We start from the raw sequence: 10,003 nt of genomic DNA, 5'->3' as shown, positions 1-10,003 counted from the left end.
TGTACAGCAGTGTACGGCGTTGTACAGCAGTGTACGGCGTTGTACAGTAGCGTACGGCGTTGTACAGCAGTGTACGGCGTTGTACAGCAGTGTACGGCGTTGTACAGTAGCGTACGGCGTTGTACAGTAGCGTACGGCGTTGTACAGTAGCGTACGGCGTTGTACAGCAGTGTACGGCGTTGTACAGTAGCGTACGGCGTTGTACAGTAGCGAGCGGCGTTGTACAGCAGCGTACGGCGTTGTACAGCAGTGTACGGCGTTGTACAGTAGCGAGCGGCGTTGTACAGCAGTGTACGGCGTTGTACAGTATCGTACGGTTTTGTACAGTAGCGTGCGGCGTTGTACAGTAGCGTACGGCGTTGTAAAGTAGCATACGGTGTTGTACAGCAGTGTACGGCGTTGTACAGTAGCGTCCGGCGTTGTACAGTAGCGTGCGGCGTTGTACAGTAGCGTGCGGCGTTGTACAGTAGCGTACGGCGTTGTAGAGTAGCGTACGGTGTTGTACAGCAGTGTACGGCGTTGTACAGTAGCGTCCGGCGTTGTACAGTAGCGTGCGGCGTTGTACAGTAGCGTGCGGCGTTGTACAGTATCGTACGGCGTTGTACAGTAGCTTATGGGGTTTTTCAGTAGCTTACGGCGTTGTACAGTGGCTTATGGGGTTGTACAGTAGCGTACGGCGTTGTACAGTAGCTTATGGGATTGTACAGCAGTGTACGGCGTTGTACAGTAGCGTCCGGCGTTGTACAGTAGCGTACGGCGTTGTACAGTAGCTTACGGGGTTGTACAGCAGTGTACGGCGTTGTACAGTAGCGAGCGGCGTTGTACAGTAGCGAGCGGCGTTGTACAGTAGCGTACGGCGTTGTACAGTAACGTACGGCGTTGTACAGTATCGTACGGTGTTGTACAGTAGCGTGCGGCGTTGTACAGTAGCGTACGGCGTTGTACAGTAGCGTACGGTGTTGTACAGCAGTGTACGGCGTTGTACAGTAGCGTGCGGCGTAGTACAGTAGCGTGCGGCGTTGTACAGTAGCGTACGGCGTTGTACAGTAGCGTCCGGCGTTGTACAGTAGCGTGCGGCGTTGTACAGTAGCGTACGGCGTTGTACAGTAGCGTCCGGCGTTGTACAGTAGCGTACGGCGTTGTACAGTAGCGTGCGGCGTTGTACAGTAGCGTACGGCGTTGTACAGTAGCGTCCGGCGTTGTACAGTAGCGTACGGCGTTGTACAGTAGCGTGCGGCGTTGTACAGTAGCTTACGGCGTTGTACAGTAGCGTACGGCGTTGTACAGTAGCGTGCGGCGTTGTACAGTAGCGTGCGGCGTTGTACAGTAGCGTACGGCGTTGTACAGAAGCGTACGGTGTTGTACAGTAGCGTCCGGCGTTGTACAGTAGCGTCCGGCGTTGTACAGTAGCGTACGGCGTTGTACAGTAGCGTACGGCGTTGTACAGTAGCGAGCGGCGTTGTACAGCAGTGTACGGCGTTGTACAGTAGCGTACGGCGTTGTACAGCAGTGTACGGCGTTGTACAGTAGCGTACGGCGTTGTACAGTAGCGTACGGCGTTGTACAGTAGCGAGCGGCGTTGTACAGTAGCGTACGGCGTTGTACAGTAGCGAGCGGCGTTGTACAGTAGCGTACGGCGTTGTACAGTAGCGTACGGCGTTGTACAGTAGCGAGCGGCGTTGTACAGTAGCGTACGGCGTTGTACAGTAGCGAGCGGCGTTGTACAGTAGCGTACGGCGTTGTACAGCAGTGTACGGCGTTGTACAGTAGCGTACGGCGTTGTACAGCAGTGTACGGCGTTGTACAGTAGCGTACGGCGTTGTACAGCAGTGTACGGCGTTGTACAGTAGCGTACGGCGTTGTACAGTAGCGTACGGCGTTGTACAGCAGTGTACGGCGTTGTACAGTAGCGTACGGCGTTGTACAGCAGTGTACGGCGTTGTACAGTAGCGTACGGCGTTGTACAGTAGCGTACGGCGTTGTACAGTAGCGAGCGGCGTTGTACAGCAGTGTACGGCGTTGTACAGTAGCGTACGGCGTTGTACAGCAGTGTACGGCGTTGTACAGTAGCGTACGGCGTTGTACATCAGTGTACGGCGTTGTACAGTAGCGTACGGCGTTGTACAGTAGCGAGCGGCGTTGTACAGTAGCGTACGGCGTTGTACAGTAGGGTACGGCGTTGTACAGCAGTGTACGGCGTTGTACAGTAGCGTACGGCGTTGTACAGCAGTGTACGGCGTTGTACAGTAGCGTACGGCGTTGTACTGTAGCGAGCGGCGTTGTACAGCAGTGTACGGCGTTGTACAGTAGCGTACGGCGTTGTACAGCAGTGTACGGCGTTGTACAGTAGCGTACGGCGTTGTACAGTAGCGTACGGTGTTGTACAGTATCGTACGGCGTTGTACAGTAGCGTACGGCGTTGTACAGTAGGGTACGGTATTGTACAGTAGTGTACGGTGTTGTACAGTAGCGTACGGTGTTGTACAGTATCGTACGGCGTTGTACAGAAGCGTACGGCGTTGTACAGTAGCGTACGGTGTACAGTAGCGTACGGTATTGTACAGTAGCGTACGGTGTTGTACAGTAGCGTACGGCGTTGTACAGTAGCGTACGGCGTTGTACAGTAGGGTACGGCGTTGTACAGTAGCGTACGGTGTTGTACAGTAGCGTACGGCGTTGTACAGTAGCGTACGGTGTTGTACAGTAGCGTACGGCGTTGTACAGTAGCGTAAGCTGTTGTACAGCAGTGTACGGCGTTGTACAGTAGCGTTGTTCAGTAGCGTACGGTGTTGTACACTAGCGTACGGCGTTGTACAGTAGTGTACGGTGTTGTACAGCAGTGTACGGCGTTGTACAGTAGCGTACGGCGTTGTAGGTAGCGTACGGTGTTGTACAGTAGCGTACGGCGTTGTAGAGTAGCGTACGGTGTTGTACAGTAGCGTACGGCGTTGTACAGTAGCGTACGGCGTTGTACAGTAGCGTACGGTGTTGTACAGTAGCGTACGGTGTTGTACAATAGCGTACGGCGTTGTAAAGTAGCGTACGGCGTTGTACAGTAGCGTACGGTGTTGTACAGTAGCGTACGGCGTTGTACAGTAGAGTACGGTGTTGTACAGTAGCGTACGGCAGCGTACGGTGTTGTACAGTAGCGTACGGCGTTGTACAGTAGCGTACGGTGTTGTACAGTAGCGTACGGTGTTGTACAGTAGCGTACGGCGTTGTACAGTAGCGTACGGTGTTGTACAGTAGCGTACGGCGTTGTAGGTAGCGTACGGTGTTGTACAGTAGTGTACGGCAGCGTACGGTGTTGTACAGTAGCGTACGGCGTTGTACAGTAGCGTACGGTGTTGTACAGAAGGGTACGGCGTTGTACAGTAGCGTACGGTGTTGTACAGTAGCGTACAGCGTTGTACAGTAGCGTACGGTGTTGTACAGTAGCGTACGGCGTTGTACAGTAGCGTACGCTGTTGTACAGCAGTGTATGGCGTTGTACAGTAGCGTTGTTCAGTAGCGTACGGTGTTGTGCACTAGCGTACGGCGTTGTACAGTAGCGAGCGGCGTTGTACAGTAGCGTACGGCGTTGTACAGTAGCGTACGGTGTTGTACAGTAGCGTACGGCGTTGTAGGTAGCGTACGGTGTTGTACAGTAGTGTACGGCAGCGTACGGTGTTGTACAGTAGCGTACGGCTTTGTACAGTAGCGTACGGTGTTGTACAGTAGCGTACAGCGTTGTACAGTAGCGTACGGTGTTGTACAGTAGCGTACGGCGTTGTACAGTAGTGTACGGCGTTGTACAGTAGCGTAAGCTGTTGTACAGCAGTGTACGGCGTTGTACAGTAGCGTTGTTCAGTAGCGTACGGTGTTGTACACTAGCGTACGGCGTTGTACAGTAGTGTACGGTGTTGTACAGCAGTGTACGGCGTTGTACAGTAGCGTACGGCGTTGTAGGCAGCGTACGGTGTTGTACAGTAGCGTACGGCGTTGTACAGTAGCGTACGGTGTTGTACAGTAGCGTACGGCGTTGTACAGTAGCGTACGGCGTTGTACAGTAGCGTACGGTGTTGTACAGTAGCGTACGGTGTTGTACAATAGCGTACGGCGTTGTAAAGTAGCGTACGGCGTTGTACAGTAGCGTACGGTGTTGTACAGTAGCGTACGGCGTTGTACAGTAGCGTACGGTGTTGTACAGTAGCGTACGGCAGCGTACGGTGTTGTACAGTTGCGTACGGCGTTGTACAGTAGCGTACGGTGTTATACAGTAGCGTACGGTGTTGTACAGTAGCGTACGGTGTTGTACAGTAGCGTACGGCGTTGTACAGTAGCGTACGGTGTTGTACAGTAGCGTACGGCGTTGTAGGTAGCGTACGGTGTTGTACAGTAGTGTACGGCAGCGTACGGTGTTGTACAGTAGCGTACGGCGTTGTACAGTAGCGTACGGTGTTGTACAGAAGGGTACGGCGTTGTACAGTAGCGTACGGTGTTGTACAGTAGCGTACAGCGTTGTACAGTAGCGTACGGTGTTGTACAGTAGCGTACGGCGTTGTACAGTAGCGTACGCTGTTGTACAGCAGTGTATGGCATTGTACAGTAGCGTTGTTCAGTAGCGTACGGTGTTGTGCACTAGCGTACGGCGTTGTACAGTAGCGAGCGGCGTTGTACAGTAGCGTACGGCGTTGTACAGTAGCGTACGGCGTTGTACAGTAGCGTACGGTGTTGTGCACTAGCGTACGGCGTTGTACAGTAGCGTACGGCGTTGTACAGTAGCGTACGGTGTTGTACAGTTGTGTACGGCAGGGTACGGTGTTGTACAGTAGCGTACGGCGTTGTACAGTAGCGTACGGTGTTGTACAGAAGGGTACGGCGTTGTACAGTAGCGTACGGTGTTGTACAGTAGCGTACAGCGTTGTACAGTAGCGTACGGTGTTGTACAGTAGCGTACGGCGTTGTACAGTAGCGTACGCTGTTGTACAGCAGTGTATGGCATTGTACAGTAGCGTTGTTCAGTAGCGTACGGTGTTCTGCACTAGCGTACGGCGTTGTACAGTAGCGAGCGGCGTTGTACAGTAGCGTACGGCGTTGTACAGTAGCGTACGGTGTTGTACAGTAGCGTACGGCGTTGTAGGTAGCGTACGGTGTTGTACAGTAGTGTACGGCAGCGTACGGTGTTGTACAGTAGCGTACGGCTTTGTACAGTAGCGTACGGCGTTGTACAGTAGCGTACGGTGTTGTACAGTAGCGTACAGCGTTGTACAGTAGCGTACGGTGTTGTACAGTAGCGTACGGCGTTGTACAGTAGTGTACGGCGTTGTACAGTAGCGTTGTACAGTAGCGTACGCTGTTGTACAGCAGTGTACGGTGTTGTACAGTAGTGTACGGCAGCGTACGGTGTTGTACAGTAGCGTACGGCTTTGTACAGTAGCGTACGGCGTTGTACAGTAGCGTCCGGTGTTGTACAGCAGTGTACGGCGTTGTACAGTAGCGTACGGCGTTGTACAGTAGCGTACGGCGTTGTACAGTAGCGTACGGCGTTGTACAGTAGCGTACGGCGTTGTACAGTAGCGTACGCTGTTGTACAGCAGTGTACGGAGTTGTACAGTAGCGTACGGCGTTGTACAGTAGCGTCCGGTGTTGTACAGCAGTGTACGGCGTTGTACAGTAGCGTACGGCGTTGTACAGTAGCGTCCGGTGTTGTACAGCAGTGTACGGCGTTGTACAGTAGCGTACGGCGTTGTACAGTAGCTTACGGCGTTGTACAGTAGCGTCCGGTGTTGTACAGTAGCGTACGGCGTTGTACAGTAGCGTACGGCGTTGTACAGTATCGTACGGCGTTGTACAGTAGCGTACGGCGTTGTACAGTAGCGTGCGGCGTTGTACAGTAGCTTATGGGGTTGTACAGTATCGTACGGCGTTGTACAGTAGCTTATGGGGTTTTTCAGTAGCTTACGGCGTTGTACAGTAGCGTACGGCGTTGTACAGTAGCGTACGGCGTTGTATAGTAGCGTCCGGTGTTGTACAGCAGTGTACGGCGTTGTACAGTAGCGTACGCCGTTGTACAGTAGCGTACGGTGTTGTACAGTAGCCTACGGCGTTGTAAAGTAGCATACGGTGTTGTACAGCAGTGTACGGCGTTGTACAGTAGCGTCCGGCGTTGTACAGTAGCGTGCGGCGTTGTACAGTAGCGTGCGGCGTTGTACAGTAGCGTACGGCGTTGTAGAGTAGCGTACGGTGTTGTACAGCAGTGTACGGCGTTGTACAGTAGCGTCCGGCGTTGTACAGTAGCGTGCGGCGTTGTACAGTAGCGTGCGGCGTTGTACAGTAGCGAGCGGCGTTGTACAGCAGTGTACGGCTTTGTACAGTAGCGTACGGCGTTGTACAGCAGTGTACGGCGTTGTACAGTAGCGTACGGCGTTGTACAGTAGCGAGCGGCGTTGTACAGTAGCGTACGGCGTTGTACAGTAGCGAGCGGCGTTGTACAGTAGCGTACGGCGTTGTACAGTAGCGTACGGCGTTGTACAGTAGCGAGCGGCGTTGTACAGTAGCGTACGGCGTTGTACAGTAGCGAGCGGCGTTGTACAGTAGCGTACGGCGTTGTACAGCAGTGTACGGTGTTGTACAGTAGCGTACGGCGTTGTACAGTAGCGTACGGCGTTGTACAGTAGCGTACGGCGTTGTACAGTAGCGTACGGCGTTGTACAGTAGCGAGCGGCGTTGTACAGTAGCGTACGGCGTTGTACAGCAGTGTACGGTGTTGTACAGTAGCGTACGGCGTTGTACAGTAGCGTACGGCGTTGTACAGTAGCGTACGGCGTTGTACAGCAGTGTACGGTGTTGTACAGTAGCGTACGGCGTTGTACAGTAGCGTACGGCGTTGTACAGTAGCGTACGGCGTTGTACAGTAGCGTACGGCGTTGTACAGTAGCGAGCGGCGTTGTACAGCAGTGTACGGCGTTGTACAGTAGCGTACGGCGTTGTACAGTAGCGTACGGCGTTGTACAGTAGCGTACGGCGTTGTACAGCAGTGTACGGCGTTGTACAGTAGCGAGCGGCGTTGTACAGCAGTGTACGGCGTTGTACAGTAGCGAGCGGCGTTGTACAGTAGCGTACGGCGTTGTACAGTAGCGAGCGGCGTTGTACAGCAGTGTACGGCGTTGTACAGTAGCGTACGGCGTTGTACAGTAGCGTACGGCGTTGTACAGTAGCGTACGGCGTTGTACAGCAGTGTACGGCGTTGTACAGTAGCGAGCGGCGTTGTACAGCAGTGTACGGCGTTGTACAGTAGCGAGCGGCGTTGTACAGCAGTGTACGGCGTTGTACAGTAGCGTACGGCGTTGTACAGCAGTGTACGGCGTTGTACAGTAGCGTACGGCGTTGTACAGCAGTGTACGGCGTTGTACAGTAGCGAGCGGCGTTGTACAGCAGTGTACGGTGTTGTACAGTAGTGTACGGCGTTGTACAGTAGCGTACGGCGTTGTACAGTAGCGAGCGGCGTTGTACAGTAGCGAGCGGGGTTGTACAGCAGTGTACGGCGTTGTACAGTAGCGTACGGCGTTCTACAGCAGTGTACGGCGTTGTACAGTAGCGAGCGGCGTTGTACAGTAGCGTACGGCGTTGTACAGTAGCGTACGGCGTTGTACAGCAGTGTACGGCGTTGTACAGTAGCGTACGGCGTTGTACAGCAGTGTACGGTGTTGTACAGTAGCGTACGGCGTTGTACAGTAGCGAGCGGCGTTGTACAGTAGCGAGCGGCGTTGTACAGCTGTGTACGGCGTTGTACAGTAGCGAGCGGCGTTGTACAGCAGTGTACGGCGTTGTACAGCAGTGTACGGCGTTGTACAGCAGCGTACGGCGTTGTACAGTAGCGAGCGGCGTTGTACAGCAGTGTACGGCGTTGTACAGTAGCGTACGGCGTTGTACAGTAGCGTACGGCGTTGTACAGCAGTGTACGGCGTTGTACAGTAGCGTACGGCGTTGTACAGTAGCGTACGGCGTTGTACAGCAGTGTACGGCGTTGTACAGTAGCGTACGGCGTTGTACAGTAGCGAGCGGCGTTGTACAGCAGTGTACGGCGTTGTACAGTAGCGAGCGGCGTTGTACAGCAGCGTACGGCGTTGTACAGTAGCGTACGGCGTTGTACAGCAGTGTACGGCGTTGTACAGTAGCGAGCGGCGTTGTACAGTAGCGTACGGCGTTGTACAGTAGCGTACGGCGTTGTACAGCAGTGTACGGCGTTGTACAGCAGTGTACGGCGTTGTACAGTAGCGTACGGCGTTGTACAGCAGTGTACGGCGTTGTACAGCAGTGTACGGCGTTGTACAGTAGCGTACGGCGTTGTACAGTAGCGTACGGCGTTGTACAGTAGCGTACGGCGTTGTACAGCAGTGTACGGCGTTGTACAGTAGCGTACGGCGTTGTACAGTAGCGAGCGGCGTTGTACAGCAGCGTACGGCGTTGTACAGCAGTGTACGGCGTTGTACAGTAGCGAGCGGCGTTGTACAGCAGTGTACGGCGTTGTACAGTAGCGTACGGCGTTGTACAGTAGCGTACGGCGTTGTACAGCAGTGTACGGCGTTGTACAGTAGCGTACGGCGTTGTACAGTAGCGTACGGCGTTGTACAGCAGTGTACGGCGTTGTACAGTAGCGTACGGCGTTGTACAGTAGCGTACGGCGTTGTACAGCAGTGTACGGCGTTGTACAGTAGCGTACGGCGTTGTACAGCAGTGTACGGCGTTGTACAGTAGCGTACGGCGTTGTACAGTAGCGTACGGCGTTGTACAGCAGTGTACGGCGTTGTACAGTAGCGTACGGCGTTGTACAGCAGTGTACGGCGTTGTACAGTAGCGTACGGCGTTGTACAGCAGTGTACGGCGTTGTACAGTAGCGAGCGGCGTTGTACAGCAGTGTACGGCGTTGTACAGTAGCGTACGGCGTTGTACAGTAGCGTACGGCGTTGTACAGTAGCGTACGGCGTTGTACAGTAGCGTACGGCGTTGTACAGTAGCGTACGGCGTTGTACAGCAGTGTACGGCGTTGTACAGTAGCGTACGGCGTTGTACAGTAGCGTACGGCGTTGTACAGTAGCGTACGGCGTTGTACAGCAGTGTACGGCGTTGTACAGTAGCGTACGGCGTTGTACAGCAGTGTACGGCGTTGTACAGTAGCGTACGGCGTTGTACAGCAGCGTACGGCGTTGTACAGTAGCGTACGGCGTTGTACAGCAGTGTACGGCGTTGTACAGTAGCGTATGGCGTTGTACAGTAGCGTACGGCGTTGTACAGTAGCGTACGGCGTTGTACAGTAGCGTACGGCGTTGTACAGCAGTGTACGGCGTTGTACAGTAGCGTACGGCGTTGTACAGTAGCGTACGGCGTTGTACAGTAGCGTACGGCGTTGTACAGTAGCGTACGGCGTTGTACAGTAGCGAGCGGCGTTGTACAGTAGCGTACGGCGTTGTACAGTAGCGTACGGCGTTGTACAGTAGCGTACGGCGTTGTACAGTAGCGTACGGCGTTGTACAGTAGCGTACGGCGTTGTACAGCAGTGTACGGCGTTGTACAGTAGCGTACGGCGTTGTACAGTAGCGTACGGCGTTGTACAGTAGCGTACGGCGTTGTACAGTAGCGTACGGCGTTGTACAGTAGCGAGCGGCGTTGTACAGTAGCGTACGGCGTTGTACAGTAGCGTACGGCGTTGTACAGTAGCGTACGGCGTTGTACAGTAGCGTACGGCGTTGTACAGTAGCGTACGGCGTTGTACAGTAGCGAGCGGCGTTGTACAGTAGCGTACGGCGTTGTACAGTAGCGTGCGGCGTTGTACAGTAGCGAGCGGCGTTGTACAGTAGCGTGCGGCGTTGTACAGTAGCGTACGTTTATGTTTATGTAGTTCTAATATTCTATTAAGTAAGAGCCTGCAATATTAAACCTAACAACGATTAAAATGTGCATCAGTAAATAAAGGTGGCTATACAATACATTGTAGTTATTTCTTTTCATCAAAACTGAAACA

This window comes from Periplaneta americana, chromosome 4, assembly GCF_040183065.1.
Source record: "Periplaneta americana isolate PAMFEO1 chromosome 4, P.americana_PAMFEO1_priV1, whole genome shotgun sequence".
Taxonomy (NCBI): domain Eukaryota; kingdom Metazoa; phylum Arthropoda; class Insecta; order Blattodea; family Blattidae; genus Periplaneta; species Periplaneta americana.
This window is presented reverse-complemented; position numbering follows the sequence as displayed.